Source organism: Arvicanthis niloticus, chromosome 5, assembly GCF_011762505.2.
Source record: "Arvicanthis niloticus isolate mArvNil1 chromosome 5, mArvNil1.pat.X, whole genome shotgun sequence".
Lineage (NCBI taxonomy): Eukaryota > Metazoa > Chordata > Mammalia > Rodentia > Muridae > Arvicanthis > Arvicanthis niloticus.
Window position 1 is genome coordinate 32,869,295 of NC_047662.1, and position 15,627 is coordinate 32,884,921.

Genomic DNA, 15,627 nt, shown 5'->3' on the forward strand with positions numbered 1-15,627 from the left:
TGATTTGTTGTGGGTTGACTTAAGACTTTTCAGTTTTATAATAATGCAAAGTATACTTAGTTACTTTTCTGTTACTATGATAAAACATTATGACCCAAGTTATAGAAGAAAGAATTTATTTGGGGCTTCCAGTTTCAGAGAATTAGTCCATAACCATCATAAGTGAGAAATTTAGCAGCAGGCAAGCAGGCAGGGCACTGGAGCAATAGCTGAGAGCTCTGATCTTAAGATACAATTAAGACACAGAGACACTCAAAGCCCACACCCAGTTGACACACTTCCTCTAACAAGGCCACACCTCTAAACCCTTCCCAAATATTTCTACCAACTGGGACCAAGTATCAAATATTTGAACCTATGGAGCCCTTCTCACTCAAACCACCACAGTACCCAATGTACCATTCTTTCACTCACAGTATAGTATTTAACAGATAACACAATTGAAACTTAGGTTGAACATCACTGTTGGTTAAATATAGTGCTCTATGTGTATCTCAAGTAGGCTAGGTGAAACTATGTTTTGTAGGCCAGATGTACTTAAATATATCTTTGACTAATGATTTTCAACTCACAATCAATTTTTTGAGGATACTGAGAACATCTATGCATACTACTTATGCATATTATATATGTACACACACAATACCAGCTCTCTCAGATGGCTTACTGAAATGTGACAAAGGGGAAGAAAACAGCAGTAGCACCTTTGCTTCCTGCTTATTTATCTCTCATTTACTGGCATTTTACACACTTTATCTTAGGTCCCTTTGGTCCTGTGAGAGTCTCAGAAGTAACAGCAGCAGGGCACAGCTCAACTGTATACCCTTTATCTACCACAATAGAACTTGGTATGTAGTGGGTTTTTTTTTTTTTTTTAAGAAAAAATAGTGGAGAATAGGAGCCCATTTTGCTTTACATAGTATGCATAGTACTGAAGAGCTAAGTATTTTTATTAAGAAATGAACTGTATCTTGGAGACACCAACAGATTAATTTGCATCAAATACTAAGATGCTATTTATAGAGATTTCAATATCATCCTATAGATTATGTTATTTTTTTAATCAAGTATTTTCTGTTCCTATTTGATTTTTTTGGTGATATCTTACAACTACAAAAAAGTTCTAATGCTTTTTATAGATTTTATATGTATGTTTTCTAGTGTCAATTAAACTGGAAAAATATTTACTCAATCATGTTGAATATGATTTGCAAAGTATTGGGAACAGTAAAATTTAGAGGTAAAACTATCTGTGATGAAGCCTTGCAACTAAGAGTTGTATGATTCTAATGAAATCTCTTAACCCACAACTGTCATAACACAGGGTTAATAAATACAATTCACTTTATGAAATTATGTATGAAGGATAAAATATGAAGACTGTAGGAGATAATTATGTGGAAAGTACTTTTCAAACTATAAAGAGCTATGTAGTTTGTCCATAGGTTTTGCTAAAGCTATAGAATAAGCTGGCAAGAAGGGGTAATTTTCTTTATTCCATATGTTTTTGTAACACAAAACATTCATACACAGCTAAACAGAGGATAAGACTATATTCATACTATGTATACAGACTTTTGCATAGTACCATCAGCTATACCAAATAGGAAATTATTCTTCCTTATAAAGCTGTGAAGAATCTGGAAGCAAAAACATGTACAGAGAGAAAACAGAAAAGTGAAGTAATGTAGATTAAAAGAGACTTGTGGAGACTTAGATTCCTAATCACAGGAAGTCATCAAACTGGGTATCCAGACAGACCTTCCCAAGAGCAACACTTTTGTTAGGATTTCAGTTTCTAGGATTCTTCCCTTAGTTTTATGGACTCTAAATATTAATTCTGTTTAAAAATAGTTTTTTATGACTAAAATCATATGTTTGCCCACAATAACAACAGGAATTAGGATAATAATTTATTTTTTAAAAAAGGCCAACCATCCTAAAATTTTCGATGGCCAAGACTATTCAATTTAACAATGCATCTATGCCAAATCAACATGAAAAACAGAGTCATGGGCAGGGTAGAACCAGTTGAGACAGTGACGAAGCTTTCCTGTAAAATGTTAGTGGGGTCTGGAGAAATGGCTCAGTAGTTAAGAACACTGGCTGCTTTTGCAGAGACCCTGGGTTTAGTATTCAACCTTCCCGAATGCCAATTCCAGGGGATCTGAAGTCCTCTTCTGGTCTTCAAGGACTTTTGCCCATACATGGTACACTTATATGCCAGAAAAATATGCATAGAAATAAAATAAAAATTTAAAAATCTTTTTAAAAGGTTAATATTTTTAGTTTGATGAGCCATGTAGTATCTGCTGAAACACTTCAGTTCTTCTATTGTAGTATGAAAGCAGCCACAAGCAGCACAGAAATTATAAGGCTCTTCCACCACGCGGATAGGAGCTGTTTTCGCAAGAGCTGTGCCTCTTTCTAAACTGGCACCCCATAAGAACGAAGCCATGTTCAGCCCGAGCACCAGGATTGTGAAGCCCAGTGGTGAGAAGCCGGACGAGTTCGAGTCTGGCATCTCTCAGGCGCTGCTCTAGCTGGAGATGAACTCAGAACTCAAGGCGCAGCTGTGGAAACTCAACATCACCGCGGCCAAGGAAATCAAACTTGGTGGTGGTCAGAATGCTATCATAATTTTTGTACCAGTTCCTCAGCTGAAATCTTTCCAGAAAATCCAAGTCCTGCTAGTTCATGAATTGGAGAAAAAGTTTAGGGTGAAGCATGCAATCTTCATTGCTCAGAGGAGGATTCTGCCCAAACCAACCCAGAAAAGCCGTATGAAAAATAAGTAAAAGCACTCTAAAAGCCGCACCCTGAGAGCCGTGCAGGACGCCACCCTTGAGGACTTGGTCTTCCCAAGTAAAATTGTGGATAAGAGGATCCGTGTGAAACTGGATGGCAGCTGGCTCATAAAACTTCACTTAGACAAAGCACAGCAGAACAACATGGAGCACAAGGTCGAAACTTTTCTGGAGTATACAAGAAGCTCACAGGCAAGGATGTTAATTTTGATTTCCCAGAGTTTTAGTTATAAGGAAAATGACTGAGTAAAGTATCATTCATAGAAAAAAAAAATAATGGGCATGGTTGTATTCCAATATTTTAATTCAAAAACAGGTAACAGACCATACACTTATTAATAGAAACTCATTAACAAAACACTAGCAAACAAAATTTAGCCACACGGCCTAAGGATTATTACATACAAATATCAGAAAAAAATTATTTCCAGAATGCAAAGATGGTTCACCATATGAGAACCAAACAATGCAATGTATGCCATAAACAGAAAAAGATTTTAAAAAGGAAAAATTTTTGAAAAAAAAAAAAACAAAACCTTAATTGATGTTTAAAAAGCATTTAACAAGCTTTAACACTTTCATACTAAGACACTTGACAAAGAATATCATTAATGGGGCTGGAGAGATGGCTCAGTAGTTAAGAGCACTGACTTCTTCCAGAGGTCCTGAGTTCAATTCCCAGCAACCACATGGTGGCTCATGACCATCTGCAATGGGGTCCAATGCCCTCTTCTGGTGTGTCTAAAGAGAGCAATGGTGTACTTATATACATAAAATAAATAAATTATTTTTTAAAAAAGAACTTGTTTTAAAAAATGAATATCATTTACGAGAGCTGTGGTCTTCGCAGTTCGAAGCCGGCTCCCTATTTGACTCTGCTACCACCATGGTGGAAGTGCCTTCCCTCAGGACATAACTGCATGCCTGAAGAAAAAGGCATTGCTTCCTTTAAGCCATGGCTTATCAGTTATACAGAAATAACAACTTTGGGGAACAGTCTTCAAGAGAGCCTTGATGAGCTCATACAGTCAACAGATCACCCCCAAGCTTGCCCTTCAAGTTCTACTTCAGTTTGACAAAGCTATAAATTAAGCATTGGCTCAGACAGTCAAGAACAGAGTCAATTTCAGGGGCTCTCTAAATACATACAGGTTCTGCAATAATGATTGGACTTTTGTATTGAATGATGTTGAATTCAGAGAACTGACAACTTATAAAAGTGGATAAAGTGAAAATCATAGTCTGTGATAGTAGAAATACTGGCTCCAATACTGTGGAATGAGTAGAGAAATGTGGCTTTTTTTATGCCACCTTCTGTTATTTTCATCGCTTTTTGAAAAGAAACATAGTCCTTTTTTTTTTTTTAAAGGATGCAGGAAGTACAGAGTGCTCCTGTGTGGAACCCACCGTAAGGGCTGACTCTGCTCAAGTCTATCTAGGGCAATTAGGGATGAAAAAGTAATTAAAGGCATCCAGATCTGAAAGGAAGCAGCAAAACAATCTTTGCAGTTGATATGGCAATACGGTAAAGACAGAATACTTACTTAGTAGAAAATGCAATCTTTTGCATATGAGAGGTTCTCAGTATTGACTATTTCATAGAATCCTGTCTGGATTATATATTAATGTAAGTTTGATCATATCACTCTCACTTAAAATCTTTCAAAGCTCCGTCCCATGGCCTATACAGTACAATGTGATCTGGCCCTGAGCTACCTGCTCTCGCCATTCACTCCACGCTCCAGCGTCTATCGAGAGAGAGGCCAAGGATCTTTGCAGTACTGGAATGTTTCATTCTTCTATTCACTTGGCTAACTTTTTATTTTCTAGGCCTCCCTGGCTTTAAATGTAAGCCCCACAGAGAAACCTTCCCTGACATCTCACTCAAAAGTTGTAATTCAAATCTTCTCTATTATATTATTCTTTAGTTATTTACATAGTAATTATCACCATTAAATATTTTCTACATCTATTTTATGTGTCTCTCCCAACACGGCCTTACCTTTGATATTCAGCCCTAGATTTCAACCATCTGTAATATGCCTAGCACAGAGGAAACAGTATTTATGAGTTAAATGAAAGTACCCTAATAACTGGGAAAAATAGTACAAATTTTTTAAAAATCAGGAAAGAAAGAACACAGTAGTCACAACTGAATTTTTTAAATTTTTTCTTGGAAGGATTTTTAATTAGAACCCATGAATAGATTTCTGAGAGAAAAATAATCAATGAAAACTGTTGAAGACTGGTTCTAATGTTTTGAATTACATCTGGCCCTCCAAATCTATCTCTCTCTCTCTCTCTCTCTCTCTCTCTCTCTCTCTCTCTCTCTCTCTCTCTCTCTCTCTGTGTGTGTGTGTGTGTGTGTGTGTGTGTGTGATTCACAAATCCAGATAGCTCTTGGGCAGGTGCCCACATGTGACTTGTTGGTAGCACAAAGCAGTTTAGCTAATTAATGCAACAGAAAACCTAAAATTAAACAAAAATAAGCTGAACACCTTAATATTTATCTGTAAGTCACTGTAACTTGACAGGATTACTGTTTAAAGGTACCTTCAAGATGGAAGGGATTGAGTAACATAATGATTATAATTCAGCTTTACAAAGACTTCTGAATATAGTTTGCACAACTTATCGACACCAAGGCAAATTCTAGCTGATTAAAAGCCATTTAAAAACCATGCATTCAAATAACAAAAGATTTTAAAAATACACTATACAGCTACTTATAGCACTGGAAAAAGAGAAGAGTGTCACCAAAGAGCCAGAAACTTGAAAGAATTTTTGTACTATAAAACATACGCAGAGCTTTTCGGGGGAAAATCATTCAAAGCTGAGCTTCTCTCTGAACATAGTAAACAAATCACCAAACAGCCTACACCCCTGTCTACCGCTGGATACACTGAAAGGTCTAGTTTTCCTGAGAGAGGATGGGAAGAGCTAAGATTCTAAACTCCACGTTAACACCCCACTCTGTGCATGAAAGTTACAGCTGCAGAGTTGGACTTGAGGCTACTAGGTCCAAATTGTGCAGTGTTGTTTTTATTCATCTTAAAAGTTCTTTAAAGGGGGAAAGGCAAAGACTAGAATTTAAAATACCCATTCTCAGTGAGACATCACCAACAGACCAGCTAAAAGTGTTCTACACAAAGTACCATCATTTCAGTACCAAGATTCAAAAAAAAATTTTTTTTGTTTTTTATTGGATATTTTATGTATTTACATTTCAGATGTTATCCCCTTTCCCCATCTCCCCACCAAGAACCCCTGTCCCATCCCTCCCTTTTGCTTTTATACTATTTTAATTACATGCAAGTATTAAGGTCAGTTCTAGGTTTAGGAACTAGCAATACTATAGATGCAAATAGTCAAGGAACAAGCAAGACAACAAACACAAATAGTCAAAGAACAAGCAAGACAATAAACAATGTACTGTGATCACTCCCATGATCACTGTTTCTAAGGGCTTAGCAGGATGACCAAAATATCTGAGCCTATTTCCCTGTCCTAATCCAAAGTCATTTTCATGCCTGAAGCCTACTTCTTTGTTCTAGCCTAAGATTTAGATTCCTGCCTGAAATTACTTCTTTATTCTATCCTAAGATTTAGATTCCTAGGGTTTCTTTGTGTAGGCCTGGCTATCCTAGAACTTGGTCTGTAAACCAACCTGGCTTTGAACTCCTCCTGCTTCTGCCTTCTGAGTACTGGGATTAAAGGCATGTGTCGCCATCACCTGGCTCCATAAATATTGTAAGGTGAATGACTAGGAGAAAGCAGCAGAAGCCACTCTCACATTCCCATTCTCTTCCTCAGAGCTGGTCATAAAAACTGAGGAAGATTTTTTTTCACTTTGCCTCAACACAAGTCCTAAGACCCTCAGAGTAAAAGTAACCTCCTACACCAGGAGGTAAGTAATCAAAGGCACAGACACCAGGAAAACTCTCAACAGACTGTCTGGCCCTAATTGCTGAAGCCCCTAAGTTATGCCCATTATACTTCATCCCCTTTGCTTAATTCTATTTCTCCCTGACTACTTCACAAAACCTGGCATAAAAATACACAAACAAATGAGTATCATGTCCTTACAAAGGCTCAGGTGTCAGTCATGGTAAAACTTATGTGAGTTAAATGAGTGCTTTTCTCTTGTTAATGTCGTTCATTATGTGGAGACATGCAGTGAGCCTATGACAAGGACAATGAGTACATTAAAAAGTTTGAATGTTTTACTGAAGCTGCCACCATAAGGCTTACTGAAGGACATCAACAGTGCCAGGGTCTTCAGGCTAGAGCAGAGTTGAAGGAGAGAACGGACACTTGCCTGAGAGCATGCTTTGACTCATCCGCCACACAACGAACACATTTTGCTAACTTACAACTCATTCTTTAGGATTTAACTGAAAAAACGGTGAAAGCCCTCTCTTCCAGCCTTCCTGACTCTTTTCCCTTGGTAAACAATTCCTCTTCTATACAACATTTATAGCTGGTTCATACTTAAAACATTTAAATCACATTATAATTCTCTCACACATACACACACACACAAGTTAAATTTTTAAAATAAAATTTAAAACTAAGTAAAATTAAAGTACACTCTTATCAAGTTAGGAAGCACATAACACTAAAACAGTATTTGCGTTTTGCAAAGTATATGTTTCAAAGGGAATAAAACAGAAACCTTACACAGTTTAACTCAACTGTGCACAACAATGGCAGCTGCCCTGAAGGTCCCTGTTAGCACTCTGTGCCCCAGCTGGCCTCTAGAAAGTTCATTACTTTCATATTACCACTGTGGCAATTTATTAATGTGCTCAATGCAAGTAAAATAAATTGAAATGACAGTCCTGGCAACTAACATGTCACATTACTAGAGCTTCCTTCCTCTCACCAGTCGTGCCATGGATAAGTCTTCTTAATGCAAAACCATTTTTACATAGTAGTCTGAGATCTTCAACATTGATGTTAGTACTAAAAAGATTGGTTTTTTAAAGTACAAAACCTATAGGTCCTCGTGAAGATAGACAAAGGAGCCAGGTACAGTGGCACCTGCCTGTCATCATAGGACTTGGAAGGCTGAAAGCCCTGTTAACACACAGCTCCGTGGTGCTCACCGCCTTGAGACAACACTCCTATTTGCCCTTCTTGGGCTGCTAGACTCAGTAACAGCTCTAGAGTGTATCATGCTCCAAAGCTGATGTTTGATATCAAGCTGTAGACAGGCCTGTGTATTTGCTCTGACAGCCCTATAAAACTAATAATGGTCTTTGTACCTAAAATGGAATGCTGCTCTAACAAACAGTTTAAAATGAGGACTTAACCCTGGAATTGAGTTAAAAGAAGAAGCTGAAAGAGGTTTAAGGTCATCAATTAAAAAAAAAAAAAAAAACACCTTGACTTGATGGGACACATGGTTATAAAATGTGAGTACTAAAGATATTTCTGGTAGGATCTTGGAAGGAAATAAAATACAAGTATTAGACATCTTTGAGAAATTTCTGTTATAATAAAGTGGCAGAAAACTTTGAATTGTATTTGGCAGCTAGTTTTTTTCTAGAAATTAAAAATGATTACCTGGGATGCTTATCTCATATTACTAATTAAAGCGTGAAAGGGCCTGGAGTCTTCTTGATGCTTAAAGTAAAATGTAGAAGACAAATCAAGGAATCAGTAAGAAAAAGGAACCATTAATTGATGACTTGGAAAAGTCTCTGTTCATCTAGAGATCGCACACTGAAAACAAAGTAAGAAATGAAGCTAGACAATCATTAGTGTGAGTCAATCAAGCACCTTAGCAAAAGCCAGGGCCACATTACATAGGAAAAGTACACAGTCTCTTATCAGATGGCTTGGATACCAGTACATCACACAGAAAGCCTGACAAGATTCTGAGAACTTCACAGCAGCAGAAATGTCTTCAGACTGGACCAAAGAGGCAGAAATAGAGCACTATAAAGGTATATGGTTTCCAAAGGCAGATCACAGATACAGAGTCATAGGCCAATGAGATCTTGGGATGGAAGGATTAAGGGTTATTTTAGCAGCTCAGAAGATGTGATTTAACCACAAAATACTATTCTCTTATCTTAGAATTGAATAAGTCTCCTACAGAATTCTGAACTTATTCTAGACCAGTTATAATTTTTATTCTCAAGGTCCTGGGGTCATGCCCAGAGGGTTTGGTGAGTTTCTTTAATTTTTATTTTCCTTTGCTGGTGGGAGGGGTTACAAGGATGGAGGGAGGATATGGAAGGGCATGGAAATGAGTATGGGATTGGGCTACATGATGTAAAATTCCCAAAGAATAAATTAAAAAATCTCCCTGTTTTGATGGAACTTTCTCCTGTGACTGCCCTATCATTGTATCTTGGAAGCAGGTAACCTGCCTTCTAGGCTTCACAGAGTCAACTCTGTCTCAGGATGAGCCATATCCAGTGGTTCATGCCAAATTCAAATAATTAGAAGAGATTTGGAATTTTATTTGGGAAAGATGCTGTCACAGAAACAAAAACAAAACAAAACAAAAAAAAAGGAGGATGGACAGCTCCTGAGAAACAACATTTGAAGTTATCTTCTGACTACACAAACTTACGGCATGTGCATGCATGTGGGTACATACACACACACACGAACAGTATGGAGAAAAAAGAACTCTGCACACTGTTGGTGGGAACATAAATAAGTATAACCATTATGGGTTATAAATGAGTGTAGTCAAAAGGCAACATCCTTATTCTTTACAGATGAAAATTTTCATTATTTATAAAATATCACATTTTCTTATCCATTCCTATGTTGACAGACATGGTAGCCAATATCTTGAAATGTTTTCTGTATTTCTTTCCTCTAACAATTTCAAAGTTTCAGGGCTTACATTAAGGTTTTTAATTCATTTGAAGTTGAGAGAGGAGGATCTAGCTTTTTTTTTTTTTTTTTTTTTTTTGGAAACAGAATCTCACTATGTCTCAACTACCCTGGTTGGCCTGAAACTCTCATCATGCTAAGTGAAATAAGCTATATTTTCTCTCATACACAGAATCTAGAGTTTTAAAAGGTAAGACATGAAAGTCTGCATGGGACTATTTGGGCAGAGGGAGGGGCCTGCATAAAGAGAAAGGGTATATATAATGGGGATGGAAATTATCTAAGGAAATGATGTGCATACATGAAATGTCATAACCAATGCACTATTCTGTACAATCAATGTATACATTTTAAAAAGTCAATCTACTATATCAGACATCTGTCCCAACTCTAAATATACATTTCAAAGAAATTTGATTAGCATACCATACCACAGAGATACTTCCATGTCTATGTTCACTGAAGTACTATTCACAAGAGCATATACAGAGAATCAAGCTAGGTACCCATCAGATGAATGAGTCAAGACAATATGGTGTCTGCGCTGACGAGTTTTTGTCAATTCTACAGGGAAGTTTCACTAAGGAATTGGCTCTCTCAGATTTGGTCTGCAGAAAAGTTGGGGGCGGGGGGTGTTTCTTGACTGATGGTTAATGTCAAGGGCCCAGCCCAGGATGGGTGATGCTACCCTTGGGCTTGTGGTCTTGGATTGTGTAAGAAAGCAAGCTAGCCAGTAAGCAAAATTCTTCCACGGTCTCTCTGTTTGAGTATTACTTTCAAGTTCCACTCTTGAGCTCCTGCCCTTATTTCCCTAAAAGATGGGCTATATATAACCTATAAAGTGAAATAAACCCTTTCCTCCCCTAAGTTGCTTCTGATTAGTCACAGCAACAGAGAATCCAACTGGACAGTGTCTTTATTTATCCATCCGTGTGTGTGTGTGTGTGTGTGTGTGTGTGTGTGTGTGTGTGTGTGTGTGTGAGAGAGAGAGAGAGAGAGAGAGAGAGAGAGAGGATATAGATAGATATTTTTAAGCAATGAAATATGAAATCCTGTTATCTGCAGCAAAGATAGATAAAACCAGATAATATTTAGTAAGGTAAAACATGCACAGAAAGACAAGTACCACATGTTCTCTCTCATATGTGGGAGATTAAAAAGTAAGAGAAAAAGGAAAAATGGTAGTCTTGATTATAGAGGAAAGGAAGGGGACTATCTAGACAAAAAGCAGGCTAAATTTGGTTATATACTGTTTGCAGTATTGAAATATCACATTGAACACCAATGTGTAAAATAAATGCATGCTAATAAATAAAATGAAGCCAATTATTTTACATTTACATTTCAAAATAAACTTATCCAAACTGTTATAGTAGAAACTGTTGTTTTTATTATTTCAATCATTCATTCATTTCACTCATTCATTCATTCATTCTAGAAATCAAACTTAGGGCCTCACACACACTAAACAAATGTCCTACCACTAAGTTATACAGTCCCTGTCTTGTTTTAAATTAAACAAGTGAAATAAAATAAAGGTAGAAAAGCAAAGATAAAACATTTCAACAATTCAACTGGTAGTTCTCAAGGTGTTAGTGTAACAACTAAGCATCAAGGTCGACCAAGAAACAACCCTGCCCATTGGCTCAACAGCTGGATTTGCCCCTGCTCTGCATAACTGCTTTGTCATTAGTTAAAACTGCTTTAACTCAGCTGCAGGTGTTGAGGAAATCTGAGAATTCAGAGCTGAAGGATTTGATGAATGGGTTCTTGAACAAGAAATAAGATAATTTCTAGTTCTACAGATATTTGTTTAGCAACAGTTTCTAAGTTTTCTACAGCAAGAAGACATCTGAGGTCATTAAATAATATTTACAGAATATACCCTGAAAGATAAGATTTTTATGAGTGGGACTAGAGAGATGGATCAGTGGTTAAGAGCACTGTCTGCTCTTCCAGAGGCCCTGAGTTCAATTCTCAGCAACCACATAGTGGCTCACAACCATCTGTAATGGGGATCCGATGCCCTCTTCTGGTGTGTCTGAAGACAGAGACAGTGTACTCACATACAATGTAATAAATAAAAAATCTTTAAAATAATTTAAAATTTTTTTCTATGAGTGGTTTTCATTATAGAATTATAACTGATAATGAAAAATACTTTTAGTAGAACTACAAACTACTGAGATGTGTGGTTATATGCATGTGTGTGCACATGTGAATTAGAATGTGTGCACCTATATGTGCACAAGCCAAAGGTAGATGTCAAACACCTTACTCTTTGGTGCTCCACTGTATTTTTTCACAAAGGATCTCTCAATGAACCTGGAGCTTATCAATTGGTCTAGACCTGGGCAAGCTCCTGGAGTCCTCAGTCTCTGCTTCCCAGGACCTGGATTACAAGTGTGTACCACCACACCCAGCTTTTCCTATGGGTGTGGTGAACCTAAACTCAGGTCCTCATGCTTACACAGCAACCATTTTACCTACTGAGCATCTCCTTAGCCCCTGAAAAGGTTTTGTTTTTGAAAGTAATTATAGGTCTTTTAAGTTTATCCCATACTTTTCATACAGACAAAATCATAACTACGCAACTCATGTTGATATATAAAGGTTATAAAACATTTTTAAGTACTACACGAACCAAATAAAAAACTATATATGAAACAATTTTTGTTCACAAGCCAATCTGAGGACATATTCTGCCAAATAGTGGCACTGTGTTTTCAATGAAGAAACAATATTATATAGTAAGAATTGTTTACATTTGTCTGAATGCTTTCTGTTGACCTGCACTTGGCACATTTTTGACACCTACATGTATGACACAGATATGAGAAAATGTATATGACATCCAGTTAGCACATACTCTGGCATGTAAGTCTATCTATATAGACTGAAGTCTGTCAGACCCATAAAATGAGTCAACCATTTGGCATATCATTATGAAGAAATATGTTTTAATTAAATTTCAAGTAAATAGTATCTAATCCTTTATTTGAACAGTTTTAGATTTATGGGAAACTGCACAGATACTTTGTACTTTCCACTCAGTTTCCTGGTTATAATATCTTGTATCTTAGTAATATGCATATCAGTTACAGTTAATAAACCAATGCCAATACCCTATTAATTATAAAGCCAATACTTGAGTCACATTTTCTTAATTTTACCTAACACACTCTTTTTGTTCCAAGATGACACCCACGTGATTACAATATATTTGGTTGTTCTATCTTCTTAAGCTTGACTTGACTTGGTAGCTTCTCAAACTTTTTTAAAATCATGTACACATTTTTAAAGAGTAGCAGGCAAATATTGTTTTAGACTGGTCTTCGGCTAGGATTTGTTGGAGGCTCTTGTCAGGACGAGACTAGGGTTATAGGCTTGGTAAGGAAGGACACTGAAGCGAAGTTCCTCTCACCTGGATAAAAAAACTTGAAACATGTGAGGGAGCTCCATCTCCCTCTGGAGCACCAGGCAAGTGTGATCACAGTACTGTTAAAATACCAAACATTGTTAAAGTACTGTTAAAACTGATTAAATGTGGGAACTAGGAAGATGGCTTAGTCTATAAAATGATTACTGTACAAGCATGAATTCCTGAGCTTGAGCCCCAGCATCCACGTAAAAGCTATGTGTGGTGGTATGTACCTATAATCCCAGTGCTGAGAAAATAGAGGGGAGAATCCTTAGAGCTTGCTGCCTAGCCAGTCTAGTCAAATCTGTGAGTTTCATGTTCAGTGAGAGACTGTCTCAAAAGAGAAGGTGGAGGGCCAATTAAAGAACATACACAAATTATTACCTGACTTATATACATGCACACATATATATATATATATATATATATATATATATATATATATCACATATATATAAACAGGTATACACATAAAAAAAATCTACTAAAGTCACAATTAGTGTAAGTTCTTTCTGATTTTATTGCAGGGGCTAGAGAGATAGTTCAGTGGTTTAGACACTAATTGCTTTTCCAGACGACCAGAGTTCAGTTCCCAGAACCCATACAGCAGCTCAAATAGACTACAACACTATTTCTAAGGGATCCAATGCCTTTGTCTGGCATCTGCAGGCACCAAACACACAAGTGGTATACAGACATACATGCATGCAGATAAAACATCCACACACATAAAAATTAATTTAAAAAAAAAGATCTTCTGATGGAAAGCATTCCTGATGGATGTTCACTTTCCTGTAAATGAACAAAGATATTAAGGGATGGGGCAATGTGGCCCTATAATTGAATTCTCTTGCTTCCTTGGCTGCTGACAGGGGGCTCAAACAGCCAGCCAGACTACTCTTAAAGAAACACTAGCTGTTTTCAACACTCCATGGATACTTTGAAAAAACTGCATTAGGACTAAAGCTGATTGCTCTGGCTCCTGAAGGTACGGCCTTAGCCAGGACTGTTTGAAACAGTTTGTACCTGTCTTTTTACTATTATAAGACTCGGTAAACTCCAGATGACCCTGTAACCATTTCCAACAAAGGCAGAAGGAGCATTTTTCCTGGTGGGACTACTGTGGCAGGTGCTAAAAAGACATCGATGCAATTGGTATAAAACAAACCTTCATCTGAATGCCAGGTTTGCTATGATTGGTGCAAACACCCATTTTCTGGCAATATAAGCAAGGAGTTTCGTTACTTGATAAACTGGCTGAGAGACAACTCCTCTGCCATTGCAAAACTAGGCACAAGTAAAAGCTTCTTGGGTGGCCTTTTCTTGTCTACTTCCAGTGGTGGGGGCTGAGCCAGTATCAGAAAGAGAGAAGCAGCAGAGAAAGGAGAGCAGCAGTGACAGCAAGACAGCAGAAAGGCAGACAGAGGAGCAGCAAGGACTCCAAGCTGCAAAGGCAGATCTGTCTGTATGGACAAGACCACAAGACTCATGGTCAAGTGCAGCAGCACAGGCCACAATGGCAACAATAGTGGCTGGAAAGCATCAATAGTCACCTCCTGAACAGTAGCAACTGGGGAAAGGGGTCACAGTAACAAGAGGGAACTGAACAATTCAAGAGGCCATCTAGGGCAGAAACAAGGAAAATGGCAGAAGTAGAAAGAGAACAGAGTTGAGGCTGTCAAAGAACTGAAACCAGAGAAGGGTAGCAGCAGGCACCTTAGTCACTTGAAGAGTTCCTGAGAGCTGAAAAGACCTTAGGAACAAGCCAGAGATCTCAGACACCCCAGGCCAGGAGCTGTAAAATTGGCATCTGCCAAGGGCTAGGAAATCTCAATCTCCCAGGCTAATGAGGGAGCTGGAATACTGTAGAGCTAAGGGTCTGGCTTCCTGAAGCCTGCAGGAAAGCTGTAACACTAGAAGGTATTTTTTTTCTGCTGCTTCTCCATCTGTCTACTGCCATGTCCTCTGGCGGCAAATGCCAATTGGCAGCACGCCAAAGACTAACACTTGAGCTTTGCTTTGCCTAACCACTGCTTCTAACCTAAATAGAGCAAAAGGACCCCAGCCAGTGAATTGGTAATAAAGCCACCAAGGGACGAAACCATCTCACCCTCCTTTGTATCATTAGAGAGTTTGTAAGTGACTGGTTGAGATGGGAAAGCAGATGTAGACCAAAGGTTGAGAGAGTACAGAAATTAAAACATGAACATTGACTCTTTATAAAAGGAACATACATTTTCTCAAGTTCAAAATCAACCTCAAGCTGAGGAAATGACTCAATTTGTTTAGTGCTTGCCATGAAGCAAGTTGTAATCCCCAGAACCCAATTAAAAAAAAAAAAAAAAAGCCAGATATGGTAATGTGAACTTGTAACCTTAGCAATGGAAGGCTAAGACAGGATGAGGATCCACAGGGTACCAGCCAGCCTAGCCTAACATAGGAGCTCCAGATCCATGAAAACCTGTCTCAGAAATAAGGTGGCTAGTATTCCTGAGGTTTTCCTCTGGCCTCCAAAGGCATGCATACCACCCGCATAGGCAC

At 37.9% G+C, this 15,627-nt stretch overlaps 1 protein-coding gene and 2 pseudogenes across 1 annotated transcript in view; 2 read left to right on the forward strand and 1 right to left on the reverse strand.

Moving 5' to 3' along the window:
- Scmh1 (Scm polycomb group protein homolog 1) overlaps window positions 1-15,627 on the reverse strand; it is a 119,257-nt gene that overhangs the window by 90,542 nt on the left and 13,088 nt on the right. The window lies entirely within an intron of this gene.
- Window positions 2,451-3,034, forward strand: LOC117708649 (small ribosomal subunit protein eS7 pseudogene; annotated as a pseudogene).
- Window positions 3,763-4,089, forward strand: LOC117708650 (transcription initiation factor IIA subunit 2 pseudogene; annotated as a pseudogene).